General features: G+C 36.8%; 1 pseudogene; it reads right to left on the reverse strand.

Moving 5' to 3' along the window:
• Positions 1 to 12,739: 12,739 nt before the first annotated feature.
• Positions 12,740 to 13,640, reverse strand: LOC119538385 (annotated as a pseudogene).
• Positions 13,641 to 22,339: the final 8,699 nt, after the last annotated feature.

Consider the following 22,339-nt stretch of genomic DNA (forward strand, 5'->3'; position numbering starts at 1 on the left):
TCATAGGAGCAGGCTTTAGTGTTAATTATTAATTGTCTTTAGGTTTTAACCACATTACATTGGCAATTACAGCTCTGGGAGGTATCTTCTTTGTACAGTTGTTGTAGCACAGCATTGTTGGTCTTCTGGGAAACAGGATGGCAGGCTTTAGGGTTCCATTGGGCTGTTTCATAGTGCCCTCTGACACTATGCAGCAGAGTCAGTCTGGAGGCAGTGTTCACTGAAAAGCCAAAGTGATCGAGTCTTTTCTGGCAGGCAGAGGCAAAGGTGCTTGCGGTAACAGCAGGTTCTCATTTACTTCTGGAGCACATTTATGTGATGTGGTTGACACCCTTACAGCTTTAGGAACCACAGAAATGGGTTTTACCAATAACTCTGATGGGGAGAGAGCATGCAGGCACAGTACTAGGAGCTTGGTTTAAACGTGCAAGCACTTTAATTAAAACAGAGGTCTAGTTTTCTTTACATTTTTACTAGGGTTATGTTAGATAATGGGTAGAACATAATTTATATACTTGCCTTGCTTCTTTTTAAAAAGTTTTTCTTTGTTATAGTTGAAGATGAAGCTTTGACTTGTAGCTAACTGCAAGCACTTTTAGAGAAGGATTAGAGTAAAACAATATAATTTACAAGGACATTTGGCTTTTTTTGTGACAGATAACACTTTAAAATAACTGAAATTAAAATTAGCATTACTATATTGTTGTTTGATGTTATGCACATTAGTAACCACAAGAAGTTTTTAATTCTTATAACATTGTGTAAACATTTCTTGTGCAACTTGTAATATATTGTATGAATTTAATTATTTCTTAGTAGTTTATTTATATAGGACATAATAATGTTAACATAAAGTGCAAGAAGTTATTTTGATAAAAGAGACTTTTTGCATCCTATACTGATTACTTAGAAAAACACTTTTACAACCTTTTATTCAGAAATAACACCTCAATAATTTAAGGAAACTTTTTCTTTAATAAAAGCAGCAGGGGACCTTAACATGAGGAGCTTGCAGTACAGTGAGGAATGTTTATATTGTATGAATTATTAGGTACAGACTTACAACACTGATATTAATTACTACTTTGGGTTGTGGCCAAAATATTTAATGCTATTTTGTTTTATAAAACTATTTTTTTCTTTAAGTTCTGAGGCTCTATTTTTAAGCAATGTAATTACTAGTTTTTACCATTTTTTAACTTTGACGACAGAAATAATTGTTTTCACAAACTTTTTACAGCCTTCTGTATCTATCTTTCAACCTTGACTACAGAAATAAATTTTCCACTCAACAAACTTTCTACAACTTTCTGTATCCATCTAAGCTTTATCCCACATTCCTATCCTTAAACAATCAGTCATTTAGGACAAAGCTACTTGCCTTTTTCCCTTACTTAGAAAAACATTCTTTACACCTTCTATACAACATGCTGTTACCACTAAAATCAAACTTATTAGAATGAGGCTAAATATTTTTAAACATTTAAGTTAGTGCATTTTGAAACAGTAATAAACAATCTTTTGGCTTTTTTTTTGAAAATATTTATGGTTTTTAACTGTTTAGCTTTTGTTGAAGTACAAACTTTTAATACAGGACTTGGAGGATATGAATCATTTGTCCTAGTTATTATATTAAGACTTTCTACTTTTTATTATTTAGAAATTGTATTTTAGTGTTTTAGGCTGAAATTTTGTTAAATATGCTTTTATATTAGAAGGAATAACTTTTTTTTTAACCATCGTAACACAAATCATTAGTTGGCATATGAGAATAACAAGACTTCTTAGCTGTTTGATCTTTACAGATCAGATTTTTCAGTAGAGATATTATTTTATGACACTGTTTTGACAATTTGCACGTTTACTGTTTTTTTTTTAATTGTATTAGTTACTTTTGATGTCTTTCTAGCAATTTTAGGTTTTTGCAAGGACCCTTTTGACTAGGTCTTTTGACTTTTTAATTTTAAAAACTGATAGGCTAGCACATTTACATTACTATTTTTTTTAATTAATTGTTTTGGAAGTTTTGATATTAAAGTAGAGGTGGAAGTTCACATATTTTTTAAACTGTAACTTTTCTTTTAACTTACAGATTTCTTTGTCTTTCTTGAGACAGTTTGCTATAGCTAGCCATACCACACATGAAGGCCAGCTGGCTGCAGCTATAGCTCATTAACAATTTTCATGATACTTTCTAAATTTAGACTAATTATTAAGAATAGTTTTTAAGAAAGATATAGCTGGCGTATTTTAAGAGTTTCCCACAGCTGAGCAATACCAAAAGAAATTATAAAGACAAAACATAGGAGTAGGAGCTGTTTAAATGTAACTGTTTTTTTTACACAAATGCAAATTGTGCAAACTGCACAAAATTTAAAAGAACTACAAATTTGTGTTTGCATGCACAACTTTTGGATTAACTTAATTAGCCTTAGTACACAATAGACTAATTGAAACAAAAGAAAGTAAAGTGAAGACAATAAACAAAAAATTACACACTTACCCAGCACAGGGAAAGTTTTAATTGCCATGCTACCTTAACTCAGATGCATTTGGTGTTTGTCTGTGGCAGGTGCTTCCACCTGTACTTTCTAGTCCCGGTACTCTAGGAAAAATTTCTGGACAGCTGAGGGGAGCTTTACAGCCCACGAGACATGGATTATGGCATTTGAAAACACAGTTTTAAATAGTTAGGCTTACCTAATGTTTTATGAAATAGAGAAATAAGTTTTCCTTTTGTTACAGGAGAGAGAAATTTTTAAGTAAATGACTTGTGGCTTAGAAAATTGTTTTTTTACTTTTGGAAATTTTATATTCTTTCTGTTGGAGGTAGTTAAGGAGAGTGATTATTTTTGCGGTAAGGTTTTAGGGGAGCTGCATAGTAGGAGGTTATTTACATATTGAAGCAGCTTACTGGGATGTAAATTTAGTGTTTGTAAATTAGAGGTTAAATGTTAGGGATGGGGTAGTTTTGGGAAAGGAAGGAGTTAATAGTAAACCAGCAGGAGACAGTATCTTGAGGAGTTTTTGCCTTATTCATTTATCTTCTGGTTGCACCAGGCACAAGCTCCAAGCTTGCATTGTACCCCCCTGCCTGAGAGAGGAGGGCTGAGTGGGAGATAGGGGGAGAGGTGCATGGATTGCGAACAGATTGCGTGCGGGCGGGCAGGGTGAGGTGAGGGGGGGCAGTGACGGGACAAGAAGGGAGGGGAAGGGGTTAAGGGCAAGGGAAGGGGAGTGGAAGGGGTTGGAGAGAAATTGGGAGGGAGAGTATAGTTACAAGGGGGATGGTTTGCAAGGTTAAAGAAGCTGAAGCTGTTTAAAGGCTTTTCAGGGTTAACTTTTGTAGAAAGGAAAGTGGAAGACTTAGAAGGCTTTTTTTGTGAAGGAGGAGGATTTGGTAGGGGGCAACAGAGTGGCATACAGATAGCCAGGACAGAACAGTTTAAGATTAGAAGCTACAGACCACTTGTCATTGTGCCGAATAAAATTACTAAGTTCAGTGAGAATTTGCCAATCAAAAGTGCCATTTTCAGGCTAACATTTTTGTTGTTCCAAAGGATACTGTGGCCAAATCATATTACAATAGTGGATGAGTTTTTGCTTTTATTTCCCCTTTTAACTGAAGTTTACTAAGATTGCAGATTAAACATCTGAGGGGAATAGATTTAGGAGAAAATTCAGTTTTGGAGCCACTGAAAAGTGACTGTATATTACCCATGATTATTTAAGAAATTTGAAAGGCTTGAGGTTTGTTAGGGAAATTTGCTTGTCAGAGGCTTACAGAGATCGCCCATGGGAGACTCACGCCCCCCCCCACTCCTTTAGAGACTTACAGTTTCCCTGTAGGGAATTTTGCTCATCAGAGGCTTACAGAGATCCCCCATGAGACCCCCACAGTCCCCCTACTCCTTTAGAGGCTTACAGAGGCCACCCAAAATGTTGCTCAAGTAAGACTAATGGCCCAGATACACACGACCACTGCAACAACAAAGCAGGCATCCCCAGTTTGTCATTGAGGGTCAGGAAATGCATGCAGTCTTTTGCCCAAGGTGTCCCCCAGGTTACTTTGACTGCTGCAATGGGGAAAGATGATCCCGGAGCGTCGGAGAGTTTTCACTGGGCGCTTAGGTTTTCCTAGGCTTACGAAGCCAGGCATCATGTTAAAGAGAGCCAAGGTGCCACCCGGAGGTGGGCCGGGGTGAACCCGGGACACCAAACAAAACTCTCGTGGGGGGATCTGGGCAGAAAGACATCACTTACCTCTCTAGGGCCGAATTAGTTGTAGATGCTTGAGAGCCATGAGGGTAAGCTGGCCTCGTGTCTGAGTTGATGGACTCAAGCTGCTGAATGCATGGAAACCTGAGCAGCTGTGTAGTTTAGGGAATGGGGTTGACTGGGAGGCTGCCCCATTGCCCTGAGGGGCTAGGAAATTTAAACCCCAGTCAAACCTCCATCCTGGGTTTCAGCACCAAATGTTAGGTTCGGACCTCTTCAAGAATTCATACAATGCAGCGAGTCAAAGTTTAAGTATAAAGTTTAAGATTTATTAGAGGAAGAAAGCAGGTGGGAGCCAGCAGAAAAGAAGAAAAAGAAAATGGCTCCCCCTTTCTATCTGAGAGCAGCATTTTTTAATGAAAAAAGGGACCCACGTCGGGTAGGGTGTCTGCTGTGATGTTCTGTGCCTCGATTGGGTAAGGGCCTATCTAGTTTTGGGCTGATTGGTTGGTAGAATTCCGAGACAATATTGTTTTTAGGAAAGCAGCTGCGTTATCTAGCTAGGGAGAGCGGGCCTTTTTGGTTGTTTATTTTATGGTTTTATCTGACCTTGCCTTACCTGCCTTTCAGGGACCACTGGGATGGCCTTGAACAGCTTTGAACAGCCTTCATTCTTTAGTTTATGGGGCACCTGTTTTCTTGTGAGATAAGCTGTGGGACCTCTGAGTTAGAAACTCCTTTTACATGTTAGTTTCTTCTTCTGGAATCTAACAACAATCAATAGAAATAGTTCCACAGATAATCCATGTGTTATAATTAACATACAAGGATTTTGAAACAGTATAAATATATTAAAGTATGTGCATGATAAAATATGGTGAACAGGTTGGATACCTGGGAAATTTCAGCAGAGGAATGGAAATTGTAAATAGAAACAAGAGGAACCATCTGAAATTAATTAAATATATGAACTTTAAAAAAATTGGATGGAGTTGGCAGTTTGGACATCACAAAAGAAACAATCATTGAACTTGAAGACAGACAAATATAATTTGTGCAAACTGATTATTGAGGACAAAAGATTAGAAAAAAATTGTGCCTCAGTGAGCTGTAGAGAAACATTAAGCAGTGTAATATAGAGATAATTGGAGTTCCATTAAGAGAAAGGGCATGCATGATAGGGTTGAAATGTTTGAAGAAGTAATGGCCCCAAATCCCCCAAATTTGTTGAAAAACATTAACCAGCAAATATAAAAAGCACAACTGAAAAAAAAAAAAGAATGAGAAATAAGGACGTTTTCAGAGAATCATGAGGGAATTCCTTCCCAGAAGACCTGACCTAAAAGAAATAGTAAAGAAACTTTCTCTGGTTAAAGAAAAATTATCTCAGAAGGGAATAAATGCAGGAGGTTGTAAAGAGCAAAATGAAGAGTAAATATATTGTTTGATACAGAACAATATAGTAATGTCTCATTAAGTATAAAAATATACACAGAATTTACAATGCATAACAACTGTCATTCAGAAGATGGGAGGCATAAAATGAGTTAAAATGTTCTAAGGACCTTTGGTATTGACCAGGCAGAAAAAGTAACAATTTATATTCCTTTGCATGGTTGAGGATGGATATTTTAATCATTAGAATAACAAGTAAAAGAAAAATATTGTCTAAATAAAAAGATAATAGAGGGACAAATGGAATAGGACAATATATTGAATCAATGAAAATCTATCAAGAAAAAAGAAGAAAAAAACACAAACCCCATGATTCTAATAGAAAATAAATAGGAATCATTTCATTTATAAATTTTACATTTAATGTACTAAATAACATCAAGTAAAAGTCTAAGATTGACTGGCTTTAAATAATCATGTACTACTAACAAAAGATGAGCTTTAAATTTAAGGATGCAAAGAATTTGAGAATAAAAGGATGAATGAGTTAATCAAAACAATAACCAAGTGTAAGAAGGTATAGCTAAACTAATTTCACAGAAAGTTGATTCTAAGACAAGAAAGTTGACTCTAAGACTCTAAGACATAAAGAGGGATATTTCAAAATGATAAAGAAGGCAATCCAACAGTAAGACACCACAGTCCTAAATCTGTATTCACTTAAAAGAGGACTTCAAAATATATAAAGCAAAAACTAACAGAACTGAAAGAAGTCAACCATCATAGTTGGAAATTTTAACATACTGTCTCACTAGCTAATAAAATAAGCAGTTTTTTTTTCAAAGTAAGCATATAGAATAATATAGATCTGAAAAACATAACTAAGAAACTTGATCTACTTGGCATACATATACATTTGAGTCCATGGTGAACATTTGTCAAAATCGATCTTGTGATAGACTATAAGGAAAACTCAATAAATTTCAAACAATTTATATAATTCAGGGTATGTTTTTCTGATCATGAGTTTAAGCTGTAAATAATTTGCAAAATATAAGTAGAAAATCCCCAACTGCCTGAAAATTAAGCAAATGCTTTAAAATAGTCCACAGGTCAAAGAAGAAACCAAAATGGAAATTAGAAAATATGTTAAACTGAATAAAAATGAAGCTATGGCTTATCAATCATTTGTGAAATAAAACAATAAAAATAATAACAATAACTGCAGTAGGAATTACTTGAAGTGCCATATAAAATGTTAAGATATTTTCATTTACTGTTTCATTTAATCCCTACAACAGCCCTGTATGGGTAATTCCCTTACAGATAAGAAAACTGAGATTTAGAGTTAGATATTTTATTAACCCAATGTACCAAGATACTAAGTGACAAGCCCAAGTTTTGCTATTACATTGTTCTAATTCTGGGGGCCAAATCCTTATTTACCCAGCAGCCTGTATACTATCACAGAGTGCTCTGATTCAACCACCTAACACTATGAACAAGAAAAAGGAAGCTAAGTAGAACTCTCTCCCCACCACGATTTACCTAGCTAATTCCTACTAATCCTTCAAATCTCAATTTACTGGGAATCATGTCAGTGTGACCTTACTTGACTATTCAATTGCAGATATGTGATTACTGTTACTTGTCCTTTTATATATTTTTTTCTCTCCATAAGCATGTGTTTTCTAAAAATTTGATTTTGAATGAACTTCCATAGAACTCTCTCCATTCCCTCCTAGGTCCCATCACTTCCAATGTTTATGCTTACCAGATTGGAATTTGAAGGTTGAATGATGAATGTATAAGGACAAATAGACCTATAAGTAAGTGGCAGAGCTAGGATTGATACCCCATTATTTCTATTTTCTTTTCCTTTCTCTTTTTCCTGATTTGCTTTCTATCTCTATTTCTTCCAGCTCTCAGATGACTGACACTTGGCTGGAATAATCAGTCATACTTGACAGCAGAGTGTAGCAGTTGAAAATAAAGGATTTGGTGCTAGTGTGGTTACCTTTTTTTTTAAGATGAAATTTGTATTAATTTCATATTCACCTGTATTTGTATGAAATAATACAGAGAGATCCCTTAGACAATTTGTCCAGTTTTCCCCAATGGTAACATTTGCAAAATTATAATGAAGTATCAGAACTAGGATACTGACATTTTTATAAGCCATTGATCTTATTCAGATTTCCACAGTTTTACTTGCACTCACATGGGGTGTGCATGTTGAAAAAGATACTGAAAAATTCCAACACAACAAGGATCTCTTATATCAACCTTTTCAAAACCCTTCCCAACTCCCCCCCCCCCCAACTTTCCCCTTCCGCACGTTCCTAACCTCTGCCAACCGCTAATCAGCCCTTCTAAAATTCTGTCATTTCAAAAATGTTATGTAAGGCATGGTCCAGCCTTATATTTGCCCGCATGCATCCCCTCTCTTCCCTCATGGCCACAGCTCCTTCCTGGCCTTGGGACCCCAGCATCACCTTCGAAACATGTCTCAGGATGTCAAACCTGGAGAACTCATCTTCCCCAAGATGAAAGGTTTCCCTCACTGGCCTACTAGAGTAGATGAAGTTGCTGACGGAGCTATAAAGCCAACCACAAACAATCTACCTATTTTCTGTTTTGAAACTCATAAGATTGCTTTTTTAGGACCAAAGGAAATATTTCCTTACTCTGAAAATAAGGGAAAATACAGCAAAGCCAAATAAATGAAAAAGTATTAATGAAGGTGTTCATTTCTCTGGGAGTGCAATTGTTATGTCATACGCAAAAGCATTGTTTCTTTTAAACTTTCTTATGTTTCCATATTCAAAATGTAGAATAGTCTCCCTCTTTTCCATCATTTTAGGAAAAAATAAGTTTTGCCAATTTTCTCCTTGCATGCCTTAGGAAGCATTTCTTGTTGGAGCAACAAACACCAAGAAAAGAATATTGTGAAAAGTGTCTCAAAGCAGCCCCCATCTGAAGCAATAGGAACATGAATAAGTTTTAGAGATATTTTTCCCCAAATAATCTCATCTCAAGAAACTTAACAAAGCAAACAGCAGATAGCTGAATGAACTGTAAATATTAGCCTATAATTTTCACCCTTGTCCCAGGCATAGGAAAAAGTTCTGATTTAAAAACTGAGTTGCAGGTAAAAGACTTATTATACAGCACTCAATAACAAGAAAATTGGGAAGGCCAGTGGTGAGCTTACTGTTTGACATCTGAATCACATATTTTTAATACTCTCCTCTTCTGTATGAGAAAATTATTTTCTATAATAATTAGGAAGTACAACAAATAATCATAAAGACCAGAAAAGAAATCCAGTGTGAAAATTTTTCTTTATTTACTTCATATATGCATAATTTTACCATTAAAAATCGTTTTTAGTATTTGATAGTTCTTACTTCTACCTAAGAGTTTCAAATATGATCCCTTGGTTGTAGTCTTATATAATAATATTTTATGTAAATAATTGTCCTGGATTTTAACTGGATTAACAGGATTTTAATAAAACAAAAATGCCTTAAATAGATGCAATTTGAGAAACCAGTAAATTGTACCACTTACATAACATTTAATTTTCTTTGTTCATTTTAGTTTTGAAACAATTACAAATTTAAAAAGAATGTCCATGTTATTTCAACTTTAAACATGTCCCTAAATATACTTTTTTTTTTAAACACACAATCACACTTTTATTTTTGTTTCTTTGATTATAAAAATTACACACACTGGTTATAGAACATACGGAAAATCCAGGGAACAATGAACAAAATTAAAATGGTGCATAATCACCCAGCTGCCCTTCATAGCCCTCAGGGTAACTTTACTTAATGTTCTCTTGGCTTTTATTCAGGCCCAGATGCGTTTTTTACACAGAGGGTGGAGAGGTTGATATGGAGGGACCCTTTTCTGGGGTGGTGGAAATGGTAGGTATATTGATCTGTGTGGTGGTTACAGGGGTGTGCGCATGGGTAAAAATTCATCAACCTGTACACTTTTTTATGTTTGTTATCTTACTGTATACAAGTAACACCTAAAATTACAATAGCAATAGAGGGTTATGGCAAAGACATTGAAATAGAAATGCATAAACTGCCCTACTCTTATCTACTCTCCCCCCTAGACGTCATCATGGCTGTGAACAAATACTTTGCCTGCCTCTCAGCACCATGCAAGGTTCCCTGGTCAGTCCAGAAAGCCTGGCAACGAGCATCGCCTAGGGGCCAGGTCCTGTCACCCCAGGTGGCAGAGGACAGGCTAGAGGACGGCAGGCTGGCTCCTGCTTGCCTCATGTTCTTGCTTTTCAGTTTCACACCCACTTTCTTGTCTTGGATCCTGCAAAGGAACAGTTCAGGGTCCAGCCGGGCAGTGCTCGCTGGGGAGAACTGGAAACACATCTATTAGGTTTCACAGATTTCATTTCGAGGGGCCTACGTCTGGATGATGGCCCCAGGCTGCTGGGTTGATTTTGAGAGGAGATTGGCCAGTGTTCCTTCCTGCAGCCTCTTGGGCCCCCTTCACCGTGTGCCTCCCTAAAATACTTGGACAGCTCAGGAGCTCCCAGGGTTCAAGCCTGTGGCAATATCTCTTTGGTGAGGAGCTCAGTGTTCTTTTTTTTTTTTTTTAATTCAGTTTTATTGAGATATATTCACATGTCATACAGTCATCCATGGTGTACAATCAACTGTTCACAGTACCATCATATAGTTGTGCATTCATCAGCTCAACCTGTTTTTGAACATTTTCCTTATATCAGAAAGAATCAGAATCAGAATAAAAAATGAAAATTAAAAAAAACACCCAAATCATCCCCCCATCCCACCCTATTTTTCATTTAATTTTTGTCCCCATTTTTCTACTCATCCATCCATACACTGGATAAAGGGAAAGTGAACCACAAGGTTTTCACCTTCACACTGTCACCTCTTGTAATCTACATTGTTATATGATCATCTTCAAGAGTCAAGGCTACTGGGTTGGAGTTTGGTAGTTTCAGGTATTTACTTCTAGCTATTCCAATACATTAAAGCCTAAAAAGTGTTATCTATATAGTGTGTTTAAGAATGTCCACCAGAATGACCTCTCGACTCCATTTGAAATCTCTCAGCCACTGAAGCTTTATTTCGTTTCATTTCGCATCCCCCTTTTGGTCAAGAAGATGTTCTCAATCCCACGACGCCGGGTCCAGATTCATCCTTGGGAGTCATATCCCATGTTGCCAGGGAGATTTACACCCCTGGGAATGAGGTCCCACATAGGGGGGAGGGCAGTGAGTTCAGCTGCCAAGATGGCTTATATAGAGAGGGCCACATTTGAACAACAAAGCAGCACTCAGGGAGACTCTTAGGCACAATCCTAAGCAGATTTAGCCTCTCCTTTGCAGTAACAAGCTTCATAGGGACCAGCCCCAAGCCAGAGGGCTCAGCATGTCAAGCCGTCAGTCCCCGTGTTGGTGAGAACATCAGCAACAATCCAGGTGAGGAAGTCCAACACCTCTGCATCCTTCCCCAGCTCCTCAGGGGTCGCCGAATATATGTGCTTTTCATATAAGCATGGAACATACTTAGACTAAAAAAATAAAAAGAAAAATAAACATTGTTTATATAAACTAAAATTTAACTGGGCATCCTGCATTTTACCTGACAACTCTTAGAAACTTACCAATATATTTCATCTCACTATTCACAGTTCATATCAATTTTTAAATGTTTCACACACACAAAAAAAGTGTTAACACAGAATGACAAAATTCAGGTGACTCAACTTTGCTCCTCCCATCACCTTGTCCTTATAATTTTACTAATAAAGACCATTTACTTATCTCATTTTCCTATATGTCTCTGGAATAATAGATTTATTGAATAGTATACTCAGTTTTGTCAGTGTTCTACTGTTTGAAGTTTTTACTTTCTGTATTGGATACCCAGGGATTTGAAGCTTTGGTTGGTTTATTGCAGTAGAAATGACCATTTTAAAATAACTTGTAATTCCTGATAATGTCTTGAAATAAAACCTCAATTGCAATTTGCAATTCTTTATTCTGTGGCTAACCCAATATCTCCTTTTCATCTTCAGTTAACATGTTAGTACTCTTTTAATTGCTATGAACATCTTCACCATGAGCTTTCATGCTTGTTACCATATGGAGTTGAAAAGTTCCTTTGGATTAATGCTTGTTTTCACAGATAAAGAAACTGAAACCCTCAAGAGAAATACTGTTCAAGATATGCACAGATCCCTGATTTCCAGTTTGTGTATGTTTCATTTATTATTTTAAGAAAGTTTTATCCAATTCCAAAAACTAAGCACAGGTTGAGGCTGAACAAGAAAGATAGTGATACCATCACACAGCTCATATTCTTCAGACAATTATATATACAATACAGTGTCAGATAGTTCAGTTTTTTTTCAACCACACCACATTGTGTTACCATGTTTCAGACACATTCATTGTTTTCTGCATTTAAATTTTTTTTCCCTTATAAAAAGAATAATCTAATGTCATTTTGTTGACAGGATCTTAATTGTACAATATTAAAAGCATCTGTGTTTCTACTCAATTAGAGCCTCATATTTGTCATCATTCTTTCCCAGAAGTAAATTAAACATTAATATCAGCTGCTGAGGAAATATGCTCACATAGGCATTTCTGTTCTTGACCTGTATTACTTTTTTTTTTTTAATAAAGATAAGGTTTATTTGTACTAACTATCTCTCATACTACTATATTTATTTTTACCATGGGGAATGTAAAAGTATAGACATTGTTAACTTCTTTAGCATTTATTAAAAAGATATATATCCTTTCTATAAATGCAAAAGGATATGACTCTTCTTCCCACTCCAAAGACCCCCTTTCCTGTAAAGTATTCGAAGACAGACTCTGGAGCACTCAGCAGGGAGGTGATTTTGGAATGACCAGCCAGAATCAGTGGGTTTTCTCTCTTCACAATTAGTAAATGGAAATAGGAGCTGTTTGGTGGGGGTGAAGTAAGAACAAAGTCTAAATATTAGAAAAATAAAGGGAGGGAATATAACAAAATGCTTCAAAATACACGCCTGAGGTGAAAAATGGCTTATACCATCACATGTTTCCAGATGAAACATTTCTCAGTTTTTAATCTTCAGGTTCATGTTTTGCCAGTCTTTTCCTTCAGTCTTTGATTTGGTCATTCTTCTTTGTAAGAATCTCTTTAATGTTTTAATAAGCTGCTTTTTGTTGGAATTTCTTCTTTAATTCCTTTTCAGCCAAACTCAGCTGCTCCTGGACCCTGAGCAGGTCATGCTTGGCTGTTGCTAGATTGTTCTCCAGGGACTTTGGTTTTCTTTCTTGTCATTAAGTGTCTTCTGGAAGTCACTCTTTAAAGCAGCAGCTGTATTTTCCAAGCCACTTAAGTCTTCAGCCTTTTTAAAATCCTTCTCACTTCCTTGATTGAGTTGTAAATCTTGCAGTGCTCTTTCTAGTTTTGACTTGTCATCTAATACGTTTGTAGCCTGTATTTCCATGGTCTTTAGCCTTGACTTCAATTTCTCAATCTCTTCTTGAAATCTTAAAATTTCCTTGTTTAGGAGTTTTGCTGTACCGCCTTTATTAAGTGGAACAAGTTTTGGTTTTATGATATCTGTGATAGGCTTTTTATTTGAAGATGTAAATTATGCTTTTTCAAATTCTGCAACTTGTTCTAACAGTTCTCTGTTTTCAAGTTCAGAGATATCTGTCTGTAGTTTTAGGTACCACTTCTCAGCTTGTGTAAAAGCTGCCACAGAAAACACATCACATTGGTTAAGCAATGTTGATGAGCTCAGAATCCACCTTGCTATGAACCACAGCATGTAACCCACTCAGGACTTTGGAGTCTTCATCGATGGTGAAGGTCTCCTCCACCAGCCTGCTCTCCTTGAGGGCTTGGAAGCAGGGATCTACAGTTTTGAGTCTTAAGCCTTTTTCTGAATGAGCAAAATGCATTATAACCAATAACTTCATTTTGATGGTGGTTATTTAGGCCCAACTCTGCCATGGCAGTGGGCTGGAGTCCACAGTCTAGAGGAGTGGGAGAGGCCAGGCGAGCCCGGGATCACCAAGGATGGCTGTATCACAGATCCTGTATTGCTTTTTAACAGGAATAAACACTCAGGGAAATGAATTAATTAACAGCATTGCCAGATATTTTGGCATGTAACACACATAAGATGCTGATATCTTAGCTGTAAATTAAGCAAAATAACATCTAGATAGATTTTTGATCCTTGAGATCTTTCCCCTTCCATCCTTCCTTCTTTCTTTTTTTTTAATACTTTATTTATAAAAAAAAATAAAAAAAAATTTCCAGGCAAAATAAAACAAAGGAATAGGAAAAACAAACATCCTGAAATAACTTAATTGCTTCCAATGTGTTCCTACCATAACACAAGAAAATTAGCAAACCATAGTCATTCCTGAGCATTCCCATATCATTAAGATTGCCTTCAATGTCTTCTCTGTTCTTATTAGATTATCATTCCCCCTTCACTAACTAATATCTATCTCTAGGTCTCCTATATTCTACAATAAGAGTTCACATTAGTGGTAGCAAACAATGTCTCTTCTTTTGTATCTGACATATTTCACTTAACATTATGTCCTCAAGGTTCATCCATGTTGTCATATGCTTCACAACATCATTGCTTCTCACTGCTGCGTAGTATTCCTTCCTTCCTTCCTCCCTCCCTTCCTCCCTGCTTCCCTCCCTTCCTTCCTTCCTTCTTTCCTTCCTTTCTTCCTTTCATTTCTTTCTTTCTTAGCTTCACAACAGAAATTTATTGGCTCAGAGTTTCATAGGCCAGAAGGATTGCTTCCTCCCAGTTTGGGCAGCTTTCTGGGCTAGCTGACAATCTTTAGAGTTCCTTGGCTTTTCCATCACATGGGTCCTTGAGATTTTTATGCACATAATTTCACATATAGCTACCTTGTCTTCACACAATGCAAGCAAAAGTAGAGTCAATGACTGTGAAGAAGCTATTTTTAGTCCCTCAAATTTTGAGATGATCATAGCATGGCTTAAGTGAGGGGCTGTGAATGCTTTCAGGGAGAAGTTACACAAAATGAGGGGAAATCCATGAAATGCAAAAACCTCCTTTGTCAATGTTGTGGTTTGCTAAATGGAGTAGAGCAATAGTTATCTAACTTTAATGTAAGCCAGAATCACCTAGAGGGCATGTGAAAACAGATTTCTGGGCCCCGCCACTGAGTTTCTGATTCAGTAAGTCTGGGATGAGGCTCTAAAATGTGACTTTCTAACAAGTTACCAAGTAATACTGATGCAGGTAGCCTGTTTCTCACACTCTAGGAACCACTGGCCTAGAAGACTCTTTGTGCAATATAATCATCTTTGAAATATAGTCATCTCTGCTTTGGAAGTGCCAACATTCACAATAGGTGAAGTAGTTGAAGCTGACTTTGCAATGAACATTGTAAAAGTAAGATTTTCCTTTGTTTGGGGAATTGAATTTTCCCAAGTTAATATTTAGAACAAATAGGCTTTTGAGGAAAAAAAAATGCTTTCTTATTAGTAAGAGATTTAACACTATATTTGTAGTGGTGGAATTAAAAAATAAAATCTACTGAGGTCATAAATTTTAGATTAATTTCCATAAGCGTAAGGGGTCACTTTATAGCTTAAGTGAGTATATCCAAATTCTTAACAGCATTTAAACACATACAACTCCCCATGTTAAACATATTGCAACAAAAGCAATTTCTAAAATTAATATCTCTTACAAATTATGTGGTTTAAAGAATATTCAAATGAAGAAACAAACAGGAACTCCTGAGGGTTCACATGGTAATCTCGGTAAACTATGGCATATCTCAAAGTTTTATCATATTACTTAAGAAACATGGAAAGAATTGGAAACATGATTAAGTGGGTGTGCCAATGTGGATGTATTACATCTCCTATTGTGGAAATATGGACTCTAAACATCTGATGAGGCCTTGGACAGAAATGATGAATGTGTCATTGCCAACTGGAAGAAAGGCAATCCTTGTTTTAAAGTGGCAGAGAATTTGGCAAAATTGAGTCCTGGTGTCAGATGGAAGGAGGATTTTGAAAGCTACGAGCTGGGATACTCAGCTGAGGAGATCTGTAGACTACGTGTAGAAGATGTACCCTTGCTTCTCCTTGCAGCTTATAGTAAAATGCAACAGGACAGAGACAGGCTGAGAAATGAACTCTTAAGTACAAAGAAACCAGAAACTGATAGTTTGGAAAATTCCAGGCATCCAGAAAGTGAGACCCCCCCCCCCCAAGAATACAGCCCCATGTGAGGATTAGACCAAACGTGGAACCCAACCACCATTTCAGTCAGTACAAGCCAGGATTGGAGATGGAGTTATCCACAAAGGATTTGTGGAAAGTCCTACTGTCTGATGGTTTTGACTCCTATGTTCTTTATGCCAAGCTAATGTGATTTTTGAGAGAAAAATGTTTAACCGGAGCCATGGTCAGTCTGAACTGGAGGGGACAGAGGAACAAATTGAAGGAAAAATATCTTCAAAGACAGACCCATGGAGACTGAGGTCTGGAATCAAGAAGTCTCAGGCAGGGAGAGTGGAGTGGCCCACGCCCGTGGAAAGGGTGAGTTTGCCCTGGAGGTTGAGGGTGGGCCTTCCAACTAGATACTCAGGAAGAGTGCTGCCACCCCAAGCCCCAGAGAGGGTGGAGCACATTCCCTGGGGATTGGGGATAGCCTGGTCACCACTCCAGTGTTCAGAGAGGGGAGAGCCTTTGTCCCGGAGAGGCAAAGTCTGGGTGGCAACCCAATGCTTGAGGAGGGTGGGGCCAAAAAGTTGGTCTCTGGAGTGTGTGGATATGTTGGAACACTCACCCCAGCATTTGCAGAGCAAAAGGCTGCCACAAGGGCCTTTGGAAAGGGTTGGACTCCCCAATCTCTCAAGCCCCAAGGATACAACATCCTTTGATAAATGACTCTCAGACTTTGAAATCTAATGGAGTTTGCCCTGCAGGTTTTAGGAATTGTTTTGGTCCTGTTAACCCTGTTTTCCTTTCAGTTTGTCCTTATGGTGATGGGAATGTTTATCCTATGACTGTCCCTCCTTTGTATATTGGAAGCAGATAGCTTGTTCTAAGTTTTACAGGTCCATAGCCAGAGGGGAATTTTTCTTTAGGACAAGACCACACATGTGACTGATTTGATGGGATTTTGTTTTTATCTATTGTTCTTGAAATGTTTTAAGTTTCTGTAATATTACGATGGGATGAATGCATTTTGTATACGGAAAAATCATGCCATTTTTAGGTCCAGGGGGTGGAATATACCAGTTTGGATATATTATGTCCCCCAAATGCCATGTTCTTTGATGCAATCTTGTGGGGGCAGACATTAGTGTTAGTTAGGTTGAAACCAATTGATTGAGTGTTTCCATGGAGATGTGACTCAATCAACTGTAGGCAAGACCTTTGATTGGATAATTTCCATGGAGGTGTTACCATGCGCATTTGGGGTGAGTCTGAATTGACTCACTGGAGCCATATAAACGAGCTGACAGACAGAAGGAACTCAGAAAAACTAAGAGACATATTTTGGAGCAGCTGCAGCTGAGAGACAGACATTTTGAAGATGGCTGTTGGAAGCTGACACTGACATTTTGGAGAATGCCATATTGAAATACAACCTGGGAGCAAGCAGATGCCAGCCACATGCCTTCCCAGCTAACAGAGGTTTTTGGACGCCATCTGCCATCTTTCAGTGAAGGTACTCTATTGTTGATGCCCTACCTTGGACAATTAATGGCCTTAAGACTATAACTTTGTAACCAAATCAACCCCCTTTATAAAAGCCAATCCATGTCTGGTACTTGGCATAATCATGGTATTAGCAAACCGGAACGTTGGCAATTAATATTCTTTATTCCTTGAGCCCTTGGGGTCATTGGAATGTAAATACTACCCAATCCCCTCATCTACATTTTAGTATTTAATTTTCCTAGTCCTTTCTTCACCAAGATTATTCATATTCAAAATTAAGTACGATTGCATCTTGTGGTTGCCATTTTCTTTTAAATTTACCTAAAGATATATAAAACAATTTGAAGACTTTTAATTTGTATCCATTTATAGTTAATTATTTAGTGACTATAAAAGACCAGATTTAACTTAATTCCTCCTCTTAGTCTTTTCTTCTTTGTTGGTTCTGTTTGTCAAGTTCTATATAGTAAGGTAGACATTCTCTTTTGAAGTTCAAAATGTCAATCTTAGGATTACCTAAGTGTAAAACCCAATAGATCGTACAGTCTCATGGAAACTTTTAATGCACTGGGAATATAAATATATCCCACAACTCTGGGTATAAGACTGTTTGCATTCTTCAAGTATTCTGAATCAAGTGAAAACTCACTCTAAATACTCTAAACACTCACTCTACAGGATTCTGAGGAATTAAATATTTTCATGCTCTATGCAGCCCTTATACTTAACTGTGGTGCTGCAGACATACAGAGAGTTTTCATGTTGCCTAGGAAAAATAATAGGAAACTCTAGACATCCAGTGAGTAACTATATACTCATTACATGAATCCAAGCATCCAATCAAAGTCAGCCTTCTCCAGCCCATATGCAAATTCAGCCACAGTTTCTTTCCTGTAGTTCTAAAGAACAAGTCTCATGTTTAGATTCTTGAAGTCTACATACCTCCACATCAGAAGTTCTGAGCCTCTTTGGGTGCAGTATGGAAACAGGTCACAGTTTACTATTAATTGCAGATACCTACTCTAACACAGTAATTTCTTCTATCACTATCATAGGGAAACATTCTCCAGGCTATGGCAACTTCTGCCTGAACACTTAGCAAATATCAGCAATTTGCTTCTCAGTCTAAGCATGTTTAGTTTTCAAAAAAACAAGAACCTATTTAAAGTCCTGCTTGCTTTCTGGTTTGGCAGACTGATAGAAAACGAAGGTGAGCAAGAGAAAAATTAAACTCTATATCTTTCCATTCTTCAATGGCAGTGAAAAATAAATATATATTAATAAATCAATAAATGGTCCTTACCACTAAATATTTATGTGTATGTATTGTATGTGTATGTTTATGTATTGTATGTGTGTATATACATATATATAAATGAGTCTAATGGATAATTTAAAAATAAGAAAGGAATCAAAGAAGGAGGGAGGGAAGGAAGGAAGGAAAGTAGGAATTAGGTATATAGATTGTAATTCTATTCACAGCCCCCTACATCCATGTCCTAAAAAAAAAGCAGTTTCTTATATCAAATAACTTTCTGTGGAGGAATGTCCTCTTTGAAAGTATCCAAGTGAGATTTTCACTAATAAGTCAGTATTCCCAAAATAATTCATAGCCGTGGGCATTTATCCTTCACTTGAATTCAAGTTTCTGTCCTTTTTAGCAAATACAAATTTGTCTTAAGAATGAGACACCCCAGAAATCTGTGTTGGAAGACTAGTGTTCCTGGACCACAATACCATGCATCCCATATTTCACAGTCACAACATGACTCTTTACAATCTTATTTTAGAAATGGCTATAAACATAAAACAAAAATATGCTTACCTTATTATTTGACCATTCAGTCTTGTTTCCTAAGATACAAAGTGCCAGGATATATACTTGTTCAATAAAAAAGGACATATTAACCCAGATTGCACATTTATATTCCCCCTTATCCAGAAATACCAACTTACTAATAGAAGACTCACAAACCAGTATGTAAAATTGAGGTGATTCTTGAGTATAAATTTGATATCCAGAATATTGGCATTCAATCTCCTTCGGTTCTAATCTTTTAAGAATTTCTGCTTTCTCAGAAATTATACCCCATTATGCTGAGAGCTTAGCACAGTGCCTAGAACATTTTTTGAGTAAGCATAATATTTTATGAATGAACAATGAAATAAGAAACCCTATGTTCAGCTGACCTGAGCAGTCCTCTATAATCCCCTTATTTTTTCTTGTGATCCAGAGAGCAGGGCCGTAATAAATGACATGAAATATTTGTTGTATGTTTTCTCCTTGGAGATTTGTAACTTCACAAGTGCATGACCTACATCTGTCTTTTTTATTGTGGTATTACCAGGGACTCTGAGATAGCTGCTATTTAATAATTAATGAGTGAAAGAACACAGGTAGACTCACTGACCCAATGAATCAATGAATAAAATGAATGAATTAATGAATAAAATGAATGAATTAAAGAATGAAAAGAAGAATCCCATGGAAAGGACTGAAAGAGCAGGTAGAGATTAGATTATTATGAGTCTTATACCTTGCTTTAGCATTCTTTCAATGTTTCTAGGCAACTGGGAAAACAGCAACATGAGATTAATATCATCTTTTTTTTTTATCTTCAATAGTGAGATGAAAATGTGGATGAAATAAAAAACAAAGATCAAAATCATAGTGGTCAATACTTTGTATTTTCCTGATATTTTTGTAAAATTTTTTTCACTGTACTCAATTTGGCCAAAGTAGATACTTCTCATTCTACCACAACTGGCTCAAATCTTATTTTTTTTTTCCCCAGTTAAATGTGGCCTTTCTCTCTTTGAAATTTTTCTAGTACTTATTTATCCAGTATCTTTTCAAATAAGCTTGTACTTCTCCTTTGCAAAAATTTTTGGGCTTATCTTTTTATACTCTCATGTGTTCATGGTTCATCTCTGCAACTCAATGATAAGCTCTGTAAAATTAGTTCTTACATTGGAGCTTTCTAAGACTTCCATCAATAAATAGTCCACCTCTTCTAAAAGTAGGTATGGACAAGTACAGAAATAAAACAGGTCAAACATTGGTGATCAACATATCATGGTGCTGCTGATAGAGTTTGATTCGGCAGGTTTCTTAACTAACTGGCAGATATTAAACTCAAGAATTTGGTAAATTTACCAGTGAGATAGAGAACTCTTCATGTAAGATTTATGGAATGAATAAGTAGGGAAAAACTACTCTTCTCTGTTGATAGGCATACTCTAAAGAGAATGAAAGTTGTGGAGTTGAGTTGAACATGTCTAGTCTTTCCAAATTCATAGTGAAGATACATTGTTTCACATTCACTAGGAGAGATGATCAAATTGTTGAGAAAATCCAGGAGTGCACCTAGAGAAATTCTTTCCTTATGGAAACCAGGAGTAAATGAAAGTGTTTTGTATAGCAACTTCTAAGTCTATGTCCTCCATACAACTTCTGTTTACTCTTTATATTTTCTTTAGTAGATCTTGTCCGAAGTATTGTCTTTAAGTAGTTACAGGTGACTCCCATATTTAAAACTTAGCCTTGACATCTCCTTTCAAGTTCAGTATTATTAAAGTTTACTCAAAATCTCAACTTGGATGTCTAACATGCACCTCAAACACAAGGAACCCATAATTTCTATTCACTGTCTCAAGGTTTTAATCCCACAGTCTTAGTCTTTCTCATCTCTTTAGAGTAGTACCATCAACTATCCTGTTGTGTAAATCCCAAGTCCTGGAAAACACACATAAACTCTTCTATTTTTTAAATCCTTGGATTTCATGAATAACTGATTCCTTATGTTTCCACTTCCAAATTATATTTAAATCATATACTCCTTTTCAATGCCATTTCCAAAATCCATTTAAAAAGCCCTCCAGAGCAAGTCTTTGCATCATCACCATTTATTCTATTCATATCCCACTCTAATCACAATATGAATTGCCCTATGTATTTATTATTTACTCTTTTCACCTCCCCCCTCCCAACTAGAATTTCAGATCCATGTTGGAAGAGTCTCATTTTTTTTTTATTAAATTCAGTTTTATTGAAATACATTCACACACCATACAATCGTCCATGATATACAATCCACTGTCCACAGTATGATAACATAGTTATGTGTTCATCACCACAAGCTATCTCTGAACATTTTCCTTACATCAGAAAGAACCAGAACAAGAATAAAAAATAAAAGTGAAAAAAAACACCCAAATCATCCCCCCATCCCACCCCATTTGTCCTTTAGTTTTTATCCCCATTCCTCCAGTCATCCATACACTAGATAAAGGGGGTGTGATCCACAAGGTCTTCACAATCACACTGTCACCCCTTGTAATCTACATTATTATATAATTGTCTTCAGGAGTCCAGACTGCTGGGTTGGAGTTTGGTAGTTTCAGGTATTTACTTCTAGCTATTCCAATACATTAAAGCCTAAGAGGTGTTATCTATATAGTGCATAAGAATGTCCACCAGAGTGACCTCTCGACTCCATTTGGAATCTCTCAGCCACTGAAACTATCTCGTCTCATTTTGCATCCCCCTTTTGGTCAAGAAGATACTCTCAGTCCCACGATGCCGGGTCCACATTCATCCCCGGGAGTCATACTCTGCGTTGCCAGGGAGATTTACACCCCTGGGAGTTGGGTCCCACGTAGCAGGGAGGGCAGCAAGTTCACCTGTCGAGATGGCTCAGTTAGAGAGAGAGAGGGCCACATCTGAGCAACAAAGAGGTACTCAGGGGGAGACACTCAGGCACCATTACATACAAGTTTAGACTCTCCTTTGTGGTAATGAGCTTCATAAGGGCAAGTCCCATGCTCGAGGGCTCAGCACATCAAACCGCCAGTCCCAATGTTTGTGACAACATATGCTAGGGGATCAGCATCTCAAAGTTTAGAGATAGGCCTTACAATTCAGGGATAGAGTTAACTGCTGTAAGAGCTTACAATCTAGGGACTATTAC

Source organism: Choloepus didactylus, chromosome 6 (assembly GCF_015220235.1).
Source record: "Choloepus didactylus isolate mChoDid1 chromosome 6, mChoDid1.pri, whole genome shotgun sequence".
Lineage (NCBI taxonomy): Eukaryota > Metazoa > Chordata > Mammalia > Pilosa > Megalonychidae > Choloepus > Choloepus didactylus.